The 15,967-nt window shown below is 39.5% G+C and overlaps 1 protein-coding gene across 3 annotated transcripts in view; it reads right to left on the bottom strand.

Annotated features, from left to right (window-relative positions):
• The window catches only part of ATXN7 (ataxin 7), a 131,134-nt gene that overhangs the window by 94,072 nt on the left and 21,095 nt on the right, over positions 1–15,967 (bottom strand). For 2 of the 3 annotated variants that reach the window (XM_074957392.1, XM_074957393.1), the window contains one exon: positions 6,412–6,504. The gene's annotated coding sequence lies outside the window, so the exon portion shown is untranslated. Of the gene's footprint in view, positions 1–6,411; positions 6,736–15,967 lie in introns of those variants that run through there. The other variant, XM_074957391.1, reaches the window with a different exon arrangement.

The following is a 15,967-nucleotide window of genomic DNA, read 5'->3' as shown; positions in this document are numbered from 1 at the left end:
CAACAGCAATAGTGACCTCTGACTTGGATTTTTTCAGCCATGTTAACTCAGGCTGGTAGTTCTTCCAACTGGGCCCCAATTCAGCAAACAAACTTTATGGCCAAGAGTAGTTCACAAATTGATGGAACTACTTGTGGTAGTAAAGTTAAGCACATGCATAAGTATTTACAGGATTGGGGCCCTGGTCATTAACTGCCAGAAAATGCTCAATCTGAAGAACAATACTGTTTAAGCAATTACTCAACAGTGGTTTTCTATAATATGTAAAATGCATATATTACGCTCAACATTAAGTCTGTGACATAAGCAAAAAAGCAAGTGATTCAGGTGGTAAAAGATCTCAAATTCTTTCTTGAATGATGCAAAACTCTTCTTCCTGCTATAGTATCCAGGTGGGAGAAGACCCTACTGGCTTCTCCCAGGTTCACAGGGAACCTAACACCACATCATTACTGAGCTCAAATTCTTGTATATTTAGGGAAAGTATAATTCTGTCTTTTAAGTCTTGATGTTGAATGTTTCTGAGACTTGTGTCACAGCCCTTATTTGCTAACATAGTTCTGGCTTGTTACTGCAGTGACAGCTTCCTCCATAACAGGAACAGAGGAAACTTGATCCAAAACTACCCCGACCTAAAGGCCATGTTTCCTTAAGTCATGTCTACGCTACAAAATTAAGTTGACCTAACTTATGTAGGCCTACAGCTGCTACAGTAATTACATCGCTTTTTCTTGTCTACATTTTGCTCCTTGTGTCAGCAGGGCACATCCCCACCGATGCCTGTATTGACTGTACTGTCAGTGTGGGGCACTGTGGGAAGGCTCCTGAAAACCAGTAACAGTTGACATGAGCAACACAATGTCTATATTGACACTGCATTGACCTAACTACATCGACCATGACTCTACGCCGCTCTTGGAGGTGGAGGCATTAAGTTGGCGTAGTGGGGCACTTATGTTGCTGGGAGCCAAATTTAAGTATAGTCACTTCCTTAGTTAGGTCAACGTAAGCTGCCTTGCGTCAACCTAACTCTCTACTGTAGACCAGATCTTTGCCATCTGCAGCAGTTTGCCTTCATAAAGGCTTTTCCACCATAAAAATGACAGTCTAATACTGACACCCTCCTCCTGACATACTCCTAAACCCCTACAACAAACTTCCCAAACCAAAAATCCTACCCCAAGCAGAGTTTTTATCCCAAGAAGGGAGAAGTGACAGAGATTCCATGAAGTCCACTAAGGATTTCACTATTGTTATTTGATGTTCTCAGACACTACAGTGATGAGCAACAGGATAAAACAGAGAGAGAGAGATCCCACCAATGACTGAATAGCACAGGCACTGCAATATGGTCTTATGGTGATTTGTTTTTAAACATTTCTCTCTTTTCAATGCCTCATAGAAGTATAAAATTTACCATAATGAACTGCAGTGGTTTTATTGATGACACTACAAGCTATCATCAATAAATAGTGAGTTTTTAGAACAAGGAGACGTAATTTGTCATACAAATAGACAAAGAATTTATGGAATACAATCTATGCTTGTTAGTGAATTTTAGACCTTAATACTCAGTTTAGTACCATTTTCTGATATGCTTCTCCTTTTCACCAACCCTTCTTCCAAACCAATTAAAGCTCCCAGCTTTTTGAATACTGTATGTTGGGTTGGATAGTTCTCTCTTGGCCTCCTTCATTTGCTGAACGGGGGCTCACACCATGCACCTTTTAGCAGAGAAGGAAATGGCAGTTGAGGGGAGGAGGATAGAAGCATGAATAATAGCATAAGAACTCTGGCATCAGATGAAATGTTGCTTAATCTTTACAAGTTGCTGTAAATGACTTAAGAGAAAACTAAGAGAAGATAGAAATATGGGACCAAATTAGTCTCATGTGTAAACAAATGCAACTCTGTTAAAGTCACTGGCATTGTGTCCCACTCACATTGTGCTGAATTTGGTGCACTCTTGATAAAAAAAAACTTAGGATACAAGAGATCTCAGAAGTACTCCTTTCAGGGTTGAGAGCACAGTACAGGCTGTATGCTAATTCACCTTTTGGCCTCTCGAGATTGCTAGTTAGTGCTAATTGTGACAGTTTTTGTGATGAGCACTCCTGTATACTCGGAAATACACGGATACATTTCTTGTAGAACATCGAACAGTCAGTAGATGGTAATCTTTGGGCATTACCAGCCTGTACAAAACCTGAACTGGTGACTGCTTGCCAGTCATTTGACCATCACCTTAGTGTGTACCAAGAGTGTTTTAAAAGCAAGGTAACCTCAAAGTCCAAATTTAGCGATATTAGTATTACTATCCTTCATGTCAACATCTGCTTGGTTTCTCTTTGAGTCTGTCATGCTAAGAATCTGCCTACTACTTACTGATGTCCTAGTTCATAGTCACAAGCATGGTAATCAATAAGGTTGTTTCTTCTTTTTTTTTTTTTTTTTTGAACATTGTTGAGGGAGATAAACCAGTTTAGCCAAAAGTAAAAAAAAAAAAAAAAGACAATTTTGAAACAAAATTACACGATGAACTAGCCCTTAAAAATGAGCCAATACATTTGCCTATGTATCTGTTTAAAATGTTGACAAAAGTCCAGTTATTTAAACATGGTTACTGCTTTAAAATGGCTTGTGCCAATCAGTTAGACATACACGTTTTTATTTATTTATTTATTGTTAACAGATACATATATGTTGGTTGTCCTCTTTCTTGCTACTGTCTACTCTTTACACCTTGTTATTACTCGCCCCCCTCAATCAACAATGTTTTTGCTATATAGGATCCCGAGCGGGCCTAATTCTGCATGCTGGATCTCAGGCTGGCTTTTACTATACTGTTTTGAAACATTTTCCCAGCATGTCATGAATACATCAGTATTCCAGTAGAGGGAGAAGAGTGGCAGCAGAAAGAGCAATTCATCAGTTCAATGGACAAGATTACTGACTGTCAAATCAGAAACTAGGAATAATAAAGTCAGATGAGAAACTGATTTTATGGGAGCTGTAGATGGAGTGATAATTTTCTCTTTCGTGGCTTGAGCAGACCAAATGTATATACTACAAGATGAGAAAATTACCATTCTTGCACATGCGTTACTTGTTTTTCTTTCCTGAATCACTCAAGTATCATTGTTTTAAAGTATAAAAATATAGTTTGGGGCAGTACTAAAAAAAGATCTGTCAATGGTTTGGGTGCGGGGGGCGCGGGGATAATTTTGAATGCATAAATGGGGTTTGAAAAACTCACTTGCTGGGGTGATAAGGAATTTGGAACAAAAAAAATCAAGTGGGCATATTGGGGCTAGGGAGCAGAGCAGCCTGAGCAAAAGGGAAAGCCTAGGAGATGAATGATGCAGGAGTCAATATTCCTTTAAGAGAAAGGGAAGGGGGACCAGTTGTACTGCTAATATTTTCCTGGAGGAGGGGGCTTTACTGATGAAGCAGAGCAGACCAGGGGCTGCTGTTATTTTAGGTAGAACAGGATGCAGAAAGGAGCCTGTGGGCGGATGGGTGAACTTGTCGGGGGAAAGAGATGTATAAAAGAGAGAAAGGGTGGGTATGAAGGGTGCGCGAGAAAGCAAATGAGGGGGCGTTAAATACAGATGCATAGACAGAGAAAGATAAATGTTTGCAATAGATCTTTGCCGATCTACAACGTGTAGGGAAAAAAGCTGCACCTTGGAATTTCTAAACATATAGACGCCAATTTCCTAACTCAAAAAGTGTTGCAATCAACATGGGAGAATTCTTTATTAGACCTTGTCCTAACAGATAAAGAGGAATTGCTCACAGAACTAAAAATTAATGATAGTTTAGATCATGACTTGATCACTTTTATAATGTGCAAGCAAGATAAAGACCAAACTAGTAATATATATTACTAGTTTGTGTGTGTGTGTGTATATATATATATATATATATATATATATATACACACACACACACACACACACTTACTTGACGCTTTAATGGGGCCAATTTCACAAAGCTGAAAATAATTATGAGCCAAATCAGCTGGCAGGAAAAATTTAATCAGAATAAACGTGAATGATAATTGGGCATAATTTAAGAACCCCTTACTAAAGTACCCAAAAAGCCACGATCGAGGAAGAAGACTGTACTGATTAAAAAAAATGATCTGGTTTAGAAGGGAAGCGAAGGCAGCTGTAAAAAATAAAAAGGTAATATATAACAGATGGAAAAAAGGGGAAATTGATAGTAATGAATGTAAATCAGAAGATAGGAATTGTGGAAAACTGATAACGGAATCCAAGGGACACAAGTAGAAGTCTATTGCTAATAGAGCTAAGGACAGAGTTTTTTAACTATATTAGGAACAAAAAGAATCCTGACAATGGTATTGGGCCAATGCTATATGGATCAATAATGCAGAAAAGGCAAAAGTGTTCAATAACTATTTCTGTTCTGTATGGGGAGGGGGGCAGGGGAAACAGACGATACTGTCTCATCGTATGTGATAACAACACTTTTTCTATCCAACTTGTATCTCTGGAGGTTGTTAAGCACAAACTGCTAAAGTCAGACATTTTTTAACCAGAAGGGCCACATAACTTGCATCCAAAAGTTTTAAAAGAGCTGGCTGAGGAGTTCACTGGACAGTTAAATGTTGATTTTCAATCAATCCTGGAACACGGGGAAGTTCCAGAAGACTGGAAAAATGCTTATGTGCCAATTTGTTAAAAGGGTAAACAAGATAACCTGGATAATTACAGCCAGACATTGATCCCAAGCAAGACAATGGAGCAGCTGATATGGGACTCAATTAATAAACAATTAAAGGAGGGTAATATAATTAATACTGATCACCATGGGTTAATGGAAACTAGATCCTGTCAAACTAACTTGATATTTTTTTAAATGAAATTACAAGTTTGGTTGATAAGAGTAGTAGCGTTGATGTAATATATTTAGACTTCTGTAAGGTGTTGACTTAGTATCACATGCAATTTTGATTACAAAACAAGGCAGACATTCAATGAATTAAAAACTGACTAACTGATAGGTCTTAAAATGTAACTGTAAACGGGGAGTCCTCATCAAGTAAGTGTATTTCCAGAGAGGTGTGCAGGGTCAATCTTTGGCCCTATTCTATTTAACATTTTTATCAATTACCTGGAAGAAAACATAATATCATCACTGATAAATTTTGCAGACACATAAATTGGGGGAGTGGTAAATAATGAAGAGGTCAGGTCACTGATTCAGAGCAATTTGGAATCACTTAGTAAACTGGGTACAAGCAAACAATCTGCATTTTAATATGGATAGATGTAAATATATACATCTAGGAACAAAGAAAGTAGGCCATACTTACCAGATGGGGGACTCTCTCCTGGGAAGCAGAGACTCTGAAAAAGATTTGGGGGTTGTGGTGGATAATCAGCTCAACATGAGCTCCCAATGTGACACTGTGGCCAAAAGAGCTAATGCAATCCTTGGATGAATAAAAAAGGGGAATCTCAAGTAGGAGTACAGAGGTTATTTTAGCTCTGTAGTTGGTACAGGAGTGACCACTGCTGGAATACTGTGTCCAGTTCTGAGGCCCACAATTCAAGAAGGATGTTGATAAACTGGAGAAGGTTCACAGAAGAGTCATAAGAATGATTATAGGATTAGAAAACATGACTGATAGTAATAGACTTAAGGAGATCCATTAAGGAGATCCATTTATTTATCTTAACAGAAGGTTAAAGGATGATTTCTATAATAATCATAAAAAAATTAAAAGCATAAAAAAGCTGGTTTGCACAGGAAAAATTAACTTAAGTAGTCTCAGCTCTTCAAATTTGTGCATAAAAGGCAAATAGAACAAATCCATTGTATTTTTAAGTTGTTTCACCATATCAAAGAAAAATACACACAAACAAGTAAAACACAATTGAAGGGGTAAAGGAGAGAAAATTTAAGGGAGACCAGAGAATACTATCTCAAGGAATTTTGCTCCACATCATAAAATAATGCTGTTTTACCCAAGACTATATGAATATAGATAAACTGAAATTTGATCATCAAAAAAACCAGTTAGCATCTCCCAAAGTATATCAAACACATAGATAAAGACTCTTCTTACACAAAACCCTACTCATTGAAGTTACTCTCATATCCCCTATCTCATTGAGATAAATGAAGTTTGACTGAATGTTTGAGGTTTGACTGGTTTGCACAGAGAGCTTATTCTGGCTGTTTGGAAGGTCTCTTTACTTTTCACTGAAACCTGCATTTAACACCTGCATCTTATCAAAACATCACCAAGCTGCATCTGGTAGCACTTCAGTCTTGCTTTGCAACCCTGTGAATATCCTGTTCTTCATGTTTCTCACATCTGAACTATGAGAATACGATGTTTAAGAAAAAAATATATAGGTAAGTATGTCACAGTACCTTTAAAGTATGGTAAAACTCTGGGTTGATTTATCAGTTGATCGTCATCTGTTTGGATTGTGGAAGCTCTCTCTGACTTACAGTCGTTTAACTCTGAAATGAAATAAAAATATATGACTACTACAGTAATAGGAAATTTGCAATCTTATTTAGCTGACATTCCATAATTGCAATTTTTGCCTTGAAATATTAAATATTAAAGTGCTCTAATACAATGCATTTTACCTATTTTACACCAGAGATTTAGTTTTTACAGTGAATTTAAATGTTAATATATATTGTAAACAGAGAATGTAATTCAGCATAACGTGCACAACATGTCTTTCAATGATAACCCACCAATTTCAGAACTAATATTTATTTAAAAATGCACCAATTTAAGTCTCAACCATCACACCAATAATAATATTAATTTAGATTAAAAATGTCTGTATCTAATTTAGATTCTAATCTTGCAAATAGGTGCATTGGTGTGGACTCTTATAAACATACAGAATCTGCTCCTATGTGTCTACAGCAGTTGTTCTCAAACTTTTGTACTGGTGACCCCTTTCACACTGCAAGCCTTTGAGTGTGACCCCCCCCCCCTTATAAATTAACAACACTTTTAAATATATTTAATACTATTTTAAATGCTGGATGCAAAGCAGGGTTTGGGGTGGAGGCTGACAGCTAGCGAGCCCCCATGTGATAACCTCGTGACCCCCGAGGGGTCCCGACCCCCAATTTGAGAACCCCTGGTCTACAGGTTCAGGGCCTTTGCAACTGTTTTTACACAAGATTTTTTTCCCTCCACAGTGCAGCTCCACCAACGGTAGCAAAGAAGGGCCATTTGTGTACACTGGCCAACAGCGTTTTTACCACCGTGTCATGTAACTCAGGTGCCCCATGGTGATAATTTACATGTAACATTGTTCATTATTTCACCACTGACAAATTATGTAAAAGAATGAGAGAGAGAAAGAGAGAGAGAGAGAGAGAGAGAAGCATATTAAGGCCTTATTTACATTAATCTGTTTTTAAACCAGATAATTAAACCAGTGCAAGCCTCTGCATTGACACACTTGTTTTGTTTTAAGTTACAGAAATGTAGCTACTTACAGAGAGAGCTAGCTTCCAGTAATCCTCTCTGGTGCCCATTGTGAAAGGCAGTATAGGCACCCACAATATTACTTTTCTCTTTTGTATCTGCTAGGCCAGCCTTTTTGGTTTGTATCTGCACACTGCCTAATACAATTAGGCTGGGCCCTCTAGGAACTATCATAATATAAATAATGGAATGTTATTAGGAAATAGAGAACCCTCTGCATGTAGATCTCCTCTATGTGGAAGGTTGCCTAGGCGGACAAAAGAAAAAAAGTAATGTAGCCAGAAACTGTATTACCTTTCAGAATGTTCTATGGAGCAGAGACTTTTTGCCTTCTGCTTGCCTCATCAATAACCCATACACTTCTAGGTAGAAAGAGTAGTTCTGCATGCATAGAGGGCCCTCTATTTCCTAATAAAATTATATCATTTATATTGTGGTAGCACTTAGAAAGCCCAGGCTCTTTGTGCTAGGTACTATGGAAATATGAACCAAAAAGTCTATTCCTCAATGAGCATACAGGCTTGTCTCCACTTACCGGGGGATTGACGCATGGTGATCGATCCACCGGGGGTCGATTTGGTGGGTCTAGTGAAGACCCGCTAAATCGACCACCGATCGCTCTCCCATCGACTCCGGTACTCCACCGGAATGAGAAGCATAAGGTAAGTCAACGGGAGAGTTTCTCCCGTTGACCCATCATGGTGTAGACACCGCAATATGTCCACCTAAGGCACCATCGACTCCAGATATGTTATTCATGTAACTGGAGTTGCGTAACTTAGGTTGACTTAGCCCCACAGTGTAGACCTGCCCCAAGTATAAGCCAAGAGGTAAATACAACAAATATTATGGGATCAGAAGTCAGAAATGAGGTTATTATAATCAGCGTGATAAACCGCGTTGTAAGCAGTTACCTAACCACTAATCAGTTTTTGTTGGTATCACAGTAGAGTTGAGTTTTAAGGAAGGATGTGAAGGAGGACAATGTGGTGGCTTTACAGATTTTTATGTGTAGTTAGGTTTATGTGCATAAGAGGTGGCAAGGAAAAAAATAAGGTACTTGTTGGGAGCTTTTACAAATGAGCAATGAAGATTGGCACAGTTCGCAGAGAATACTGTAAAAGAGAGGACAGGGTGGGTGGAGATGAGCCATGATGGGCCTTATATGAGAAAAGCATTTGGGGCTTGATGTGATGGAGATGGGGAAAACCACTGAAAAGATATAAAGAGAAGAGTAACATGGTCAAAGCACCAAACCCTACATTTTCAAAACAGCATGTCAGGTTTTAAGCCATACATCTCCCATGAAAAAAATCAATGAAAAAAGTATGGCTGCAAACTTGAAGGAATACTTTTAAAATTTGCTGTTAAAGAAAATAAAACAGAAGTAATGTTGCAATTCACCAGAGCAAAAGCTAAATCCCAGACAATACATATCAGCAGTTTAAGGAGAAATATCCTTACAAGAAAGTTGTAGTTAATAAAAATCAAACCAAAAGCCCATGAAAAACATTAAAAAGCCAGGAAATTGAAAGTTAGGGTTACAAAAAACCTTAACATTTGAAAGTATGGACATTCAAATTTAAGGTAGCCAAACTACTGTTGTCCCTTTTCAAACCAAGCAGACAGTCAAATTTCAGGGCACTGGGAACGTTCCAGCTGGAAATAGAAACTGATGGGAGTCGGATTTTTTTTTGATACAATCTTGTTTATTTACAAGGAATGCACAAGTCCTGCTTTTCCAAACGCAGGAGGAACCAAGAATAAAAGCAGCAGTTTCCTAGCTTACAGCCCGAAGCCTCGTTAGCCAACTCCAGACCCAAAAGTACCCTCTAGCTTTTTCCAGGGACACACTGTGCTCCCTGGGTACTGCTTGGCTTTCTGGCCTTTTGCCTTTGCCTCTCCACTCTCTATATTCTTGTCTGTTCTTAGTTTGTGTATGTTCTCACACTTCCACACACACCTGGTCACAGTACCCACTGGAACAACAGCCTATTTGGGGCTAGTTTCTGGGCAGTCTCTAATAGCCCTTGTTTTAGGAGTGGCCCCTTAACTGTCTCTTACAACTATATTAAATGAAGGATGTGGTCGCACACATCGGTTTGTACAAGGTTTCCAGTCAATCCATAACAAGGCACCACCCAGCTCATAAAAACAGCCCATGCCTCAGCTTTGCCAATCATCCCAATGAGGCCTAAAATGGTGACGCCCAATAACTCATCCCAAACAGAAAAAATATATATGTAATAAATTACCAATGATACAAGATTCACTATTTACAGGTATACAGTATCCTTCTGTCAGGAGAAGTTTGCATCACATGAAAGAAGTTATTCCTACCCAAATCCCTTTTGGGCTTTTCTTTCCCTGGATTTCCCTTCAGCCACCAGCGAGGGACTCCTTTCAGTCAGCCCCTGAGGAATATCTAGTGTTTCTGTGGAATTGGTTGGCTGAGGCAGACCCAGCCCATTCTGTTTGAATGGGAGATTGATCTCTGTAACAACTTTTCCAGCCTCAACTTCCACAAATACATTCTCAGATTTAGGGGGTAGGCAGCTGAAATCCTGTCCCCCAAACTGTAAGCACTAGTATCTAGGTCTAATATGAAAGGGGTTTGAAACACAGATAAGCCAAGACAGGAGCAGTCCCAAAAGCCCTTTTCAACTTTGAAAATGCTAAATAACACCCTACTGACAAATGAAATGATTTTTTCCTTCTTCGCTATTTGCTACTTGCCAGAAACATTCAGCAAATAAACAGGGATCAGTTCTTCTTTCAGACCCACCAGAACTTTGGCAGCTAAGGTTTCCCTGAAATCCCAGGTCTCCAAACAGGTTTTAACCACTGCCCACCACTCCTTTGCTGAAAAGCTACCACAGCATATAGCTGTTATAATTGTTTCTACCGCCTGGGGCAGGACAATTTATTCACTGCAAACCACTTGCCTACAAACCATTTGTCCCACCTGGGCCATATCTTTAAAGGGCTTTTCCACAGACTGAATTTGTAAGACATCTTTTCTGGCATTGATTACACAGTTATTAGCCATAACACAATCCAAGCCAGTTCTGAGCTCAATCCCCATTTCAGCCACCCCGATTTCTTGTTCAAATTCCAGAGGTGCAATCTTCCACCACAATTTTCCTAAATTTTGGATGAATGCCCTGCCCCAGTCACTATGTCCATTTGAGTCCAGTTTGGCGGTTCAGTTTTGGATCCCTTGCCTTGCCTTTTTTGCACGTCTTGTTTAATATCTGTTTATAACTGAGCCTGTGTCAATCACCGCTATGTTTTTTACAGATTCTATTACACATTCAATAGCCAACCCCCCCTTACTGTTATTTAACTGCCCAGATCTAAACAAAAACTGGGGCTGATCCTAGTATCTCCACCAAACTTTACTCCCTCAGTTTGGGGTACCCCCATTTCCTGAATTGGAAGAGAGAGGTTTTCACTCAACACTTGCGACAGTCTGTCTTGGCCTGTCATAACTTTAGACAAGTACTTTTATTTGTGGCCAATTTTGTCACAATACCAGCATTTAATTGAACCATTTCCTTTAATTTTTTGCAATACTGCCAATTTTCCTTGTTTTACAAATTATCATCAGATTTTTTTAATCATACAATAAGGTCATGAGCCACATTAGAATCCCCTCATTCATCATGCATATTTGACGCAGCGCTGTACTTACAGAGCTCATGGCGATCAGCTTCCACCTCTGGGGCACTGCTGCAAGGAAAGACTGAAGTTCTGTGGCAAATTCCATCACCTCTCACAGTGTCTTTGGCATTCTTTTGCAGATCTTGATCAGCAAGTCCAAGTCCAGCTAAGCATCCTTAAATTGGTCCACTGCCAGTGTATCCTGAAAGTCCTCAGTGGTATCAGGGTATGCCAGGAACACTAGTCTCCGCAGGTCCTCTGCTAGTTCAGGTGGGGGGTTTCTTCTTTCCCTCTTCTATATCTTAGCTGAGCCCTGGCTTGCTCCAATTGATGGGTAGCTCCAAACTGCCTATCAAGGGCTTGTACCAGGTCTGGACAACTCCGGGCAAGTCTACACTCAGTGCAACATCAGCGCAGCTGCACCAATGCCGACAGGAGAGCACTTTCCCATCAGCATAATTATTCCACCTCCGTGAGAGGGGACAGCGCTTAGGTCGCTATCACTTGCATCGCTCGGGGGGTGTCTTTTTCACACCCTGAGTGACGTAAGTTACATCGACTTAAGCGGCAGTGTAGACCAGCCCTCAATCTCTTTTCTGGGGGGTAAATTTTGCAGCACAATCAAAGCTGGGCCACTCAAGTTGGGTGCAGTAACCCCCCTTTCAGTTCCTCGCCACAGCCATCCATTTGAACTATAATGTTGAACTGAGCCAAATAAACCTCTCAGGGAGTTTTTCCCTTGAGATAATGGCTTTTGAATTATCTGAGGTAGAACAGCATGACCTCTCCCCTCTGGGCCTCTGTGGGGAACAAATGGGGTAGAAAACTGTTATAAACATCTGGTCTTACCCAAGTCATCTGGCTGCCCCAATTCCTCATCCAGGTGCTGCCTTCCATTACAAAGGGTGACCCTTTGATTTTCTTCTGTAGCTGAATTTTTAGCTTTGTAAATCCTTGCTTCAGCTTCTCTCGGTTGGCAAGTTCCAGATTGGCCAAGGTTTGCTCAGACACCACTATTTCATGGAATAACTTCTGGTCTGTGGCAGTCAGATTGCTGGTCACCTCATCAATCCATTTTATCATTCCAGCCTGGGTGTGCTGCAGCTGGGTTTCCAGACGCTGTATAGTTGTTGCTCCAGAGATTTCACCTCCATTTGCAAGTCATCTCTGAACCCTTTCTGGCTACCTCCAGATGATTTAATTAATAGAATCATAGAATATCAGGGTTGGAAGAGACCTCAGGAGGTCATCTAGTCCAACCCCCTGCTAAAAGCAGGACCAACACCAACTAAATCATCCCAGCCAGGGCTTTGTCAAGCCTGACCTTAAAAACCTCTAAGGAAGGAGATTCCACCGCCTCCCTAGGTAACCCATTCCAGTGCTTCACCACGCTCCTAGTGAAATAGTGTTTCTTAATATCCAACCTAAACCTCCCCCACTGCAACATGAGACCATTGCTCCTTGTTCTGTCATCTGCCACCACTGAGAACAGCCGAGCTCCACCCTCTTCGGAACCCCCCTTCAGGTGGTTGAAAGCAGCTATCAAATCCCCCCTCACTCTTCTCTTCTGCAGACTAAACAAGCCCAGTTCCCTCAGCCTCTCCTCGTAAGTCATGTGCCCCAGCCCCCTAATAATTTTCATTGCCCTCCACAAATTCCTTTTGTGAAGCCTCCAACTCCTGTTTTAGGTACTGTTTTAAATCCCATTGGCCGCTTGTCTGTAAGCGTCTTCATTACTTGTTCCATCTTCATTCAGGAGAAATACCAGCTCACAATCTTTCCTTGGAAATTGGATCCCATTACTAACACCAGTGTTGCCCTTTTGACTCAAGCAGCTAGTTACATTTCAGAGTCTTGAGACATTCCAGTTGGAAACAGAAATAGATGGAGTCTGGCATTTTCTTTCATGCAATCTACTTTATTTACACTCCTTGTAAATAAAAAAAAGGTCCTGCTTCTCCAAATGCAGGAGAACCACAAACAAAAGGAGCAGTTTCTTAGATTACAGTCTCAAGACTCATTATGCAACATCAGACCCAAAAGCTCTCTCTAGTTTTTCCCAGGGTTACAATGTGCTCAGACTACTGCTTGGCTTTCTTGCTTGTTCCCTCTGCCTCTCGTTCTGTTCTGCCTGTTCTCTGTGTGTTCTCTCACACACCTGGTCACAGTACTCACTGGAATCCCCCAACCCATATGGGTGTTAGTTTCTGGGCAGACTCTAATAGCTCTTGTTTTAGGTGTTGCCCCTTAACAGTCTCTTACAACTATCTTAAATGAAGGGTGAGTTCTCGTATCAGTTTGAATGAGGTTTTAACTCAACCCACTACAAGGTTTCACCCAGCTCATAACTCTACCTTAATGACCCTACAAACACACCATTGTCCAATCCTCCTTTATTTGCAGTTGGAAGATCGTCAAAACCGTGCATCACAAAACATATCTGCATTCTAGAACTTGATCCCCTGGTCAGTTAGCCAATGTCCAAGTTTGATGACCTTTAGGGAATACTGCAATGGCCATCTGTTTACCTAGGGATTCTTGAAGAAGGGTTTGGACATAAGGGTAGTAAAATGGCCCCAATACTGGGCTGTTTCTGGCCTCTTTCTATCACAGGAATAGTGTAACAAGGCCAGCTCTCCCGACCTGGAAAGTCCCCAAGAGCAGGGTTGGTACAATGGCCCTAAACCAGTGCCCTCTCATAGCTGCTCCCCACAGACTAAGGGTGTGCCAGGGCAAGAGGGCTGTTGGATGAGGGAGTTATAAGCACAGTGCAATGAACTATGGCTATTCAGGGCTGCTGGATGGTCCTTTAGGGACTACTGTAGCCCAAGAGTAAGACAGAGCATCTCTTGAGGCTGAATCAGCACCCTGCAGCCCCACAACTCTAGAGGTGCAAAGATGGAATTAGGAATATAAACAATACAAAAAAAATCAATTTATTATCCTGCCCCTCAGATATAAAATCCATTTTTACATGTACAGATTATGGAATCAAAATATAAGGACAATGTTTTAAATGGATCCCCCAAACGGAAAGTAAGACAGAATCTTGAGATTTACCTTTTATTCAGCTGCTCATGATTCTATAGTATTGCAATTTATACTAACTGTGAAGGTGCTTCCCATTGCGACTTGGATATTTACTGTGTATTGTTATAAACAAAGCACCATCGAATTCCCAGTACAAAGGTACAAGATTTTTCCTCAAAATACATCGAAGTTTTTCCTTAAACATTTTCATAAATATCTTTACAGATAATCAGATTGTTGCCACTAATATCTGACAGTCAACAGACGACCATCAAAATCTTTTTTGTAACTATCTCAAAATTTTGGTAATGAAAACCTATCAAGTAAATTATTCACAATAAAGTTCACTTAAAGCGTTTTTACTTGTATGTCTGCTGTTTTTATCTGTATAATTATTGCACACATATGTCCAAATTTATTGTTTTTGCCCAAACAGCCAATTATATAGTTTTGCCAGTGATTTCCGCTTCATCTTCAGTAATTTTCCTTTTAATTTCTAGAGCTTACTCAACAGTAGGCAGTAAGGTTAATGCTATAATAAGATGTCTTTGCATACTTGCTTCAGCTGTTTAAGTAAGTATAAAACACAGACTAGGAAAATGCATCATCATTTTGGAAACAGCGAATGAAAATCTGGTTGCAGTTTCCCCATATAAACAGGCAAGTCTACTTTATATTCTAAAGTACTGTATCTTATGGTATTATTTAAGCCACCATTTGAAGGTTCAGCACACAAACAACGTTAGCAGCCAGCTAGGACAGATAAAGACAACTGAATAATATTTTTATATTTTATGCAATATTTCATTTGTGAATAACTGCAGAAAAACAAAGTGAAAATATAGTTTATATTTTTGATGCTATACGAATATTCAATGCTGATCACAACTTCTTATATCAACAACTCCTGAAGTATTCTATACAAAAGACTGTTAGGCAAACACTACTAGATTCCATGACTTTCCATATATCAATGTTAAAAAAGAAACCCTTTATGCACCATTTTAAAAAAACGAAAGGAGAAAAGCATATTATGTCAAACAAGGAGTACTTAAAAAAATTAAAAACATAACCACACACACACACACACACACACACACACACACTTTGCAAGTGAGGGCATATCTAATCAAGACAATAGAGAGCATATGATTAGACAATTTACAAAATGTAGTATTGAGCTTCCATTCCATGTAAAAGACAGATAGTGGATTATTCAAAGTACACAGTTATGGTTACTACAAATTTAAGATTTTAAATTAGCTCTCTGGGTATATCACTATTTTAAGTTGTTGCAGATCAAAATCTGTACATTTTAAAATTACTACCTTCTAGTAATATAAATATACTAGCAATATGATATTCAGATGAATATCATCTGAAAAATTGATTTATTATTTAGGTGCTATATATCACTAACCTTAAAAGAGACGTTGGTTCTTATACAGGTACATCACTGTTCTCAATGTAAACAAAGGACAGTGGCATGCACCCCAGGCTAAGGATGTCAGCATTTTTCAAACACCTTTCTGACTGTTCTATTTTATGGTGATGCAATTTGACCTACATTTTCAATGGCTAGAGACAGAGAAATACAAAAGGGAGAGATGGAGAAGAGAGAGACATTTTCTGTCCTCACCCTCCATTAACGAGATCTTTGTCCCTGAAAGGAGTCTTAATAGGGAAGAGATGAGGTGAAATATCTTAGTAGTAAATTTTGAATAGAAAGCTAAAAAATGGGATGATAAGAAAAAATAAGATTTTTCTATGATC

The sequence above is a fragment of the Natator depressus genome, chromosome 7 (assembly GCF_965152275.1).
Source record: "Natator depressus isolate rNatDep1 chromosome 7, rNatDep2.hap1, whole genome shotgun sequence".
In the NCBI taxonomy this organism is placed as follows: domain Eukaryota; kingdom Metazoa; phylum Chordata; order Testudines; family Cheloniidae; genus Natator; species Natator depressus.
The sequence above is the reverse complement of the archived record's forward strand: the minus strand, read 5'-3'. Positions and strand labels throughout refer to the sequence as shown.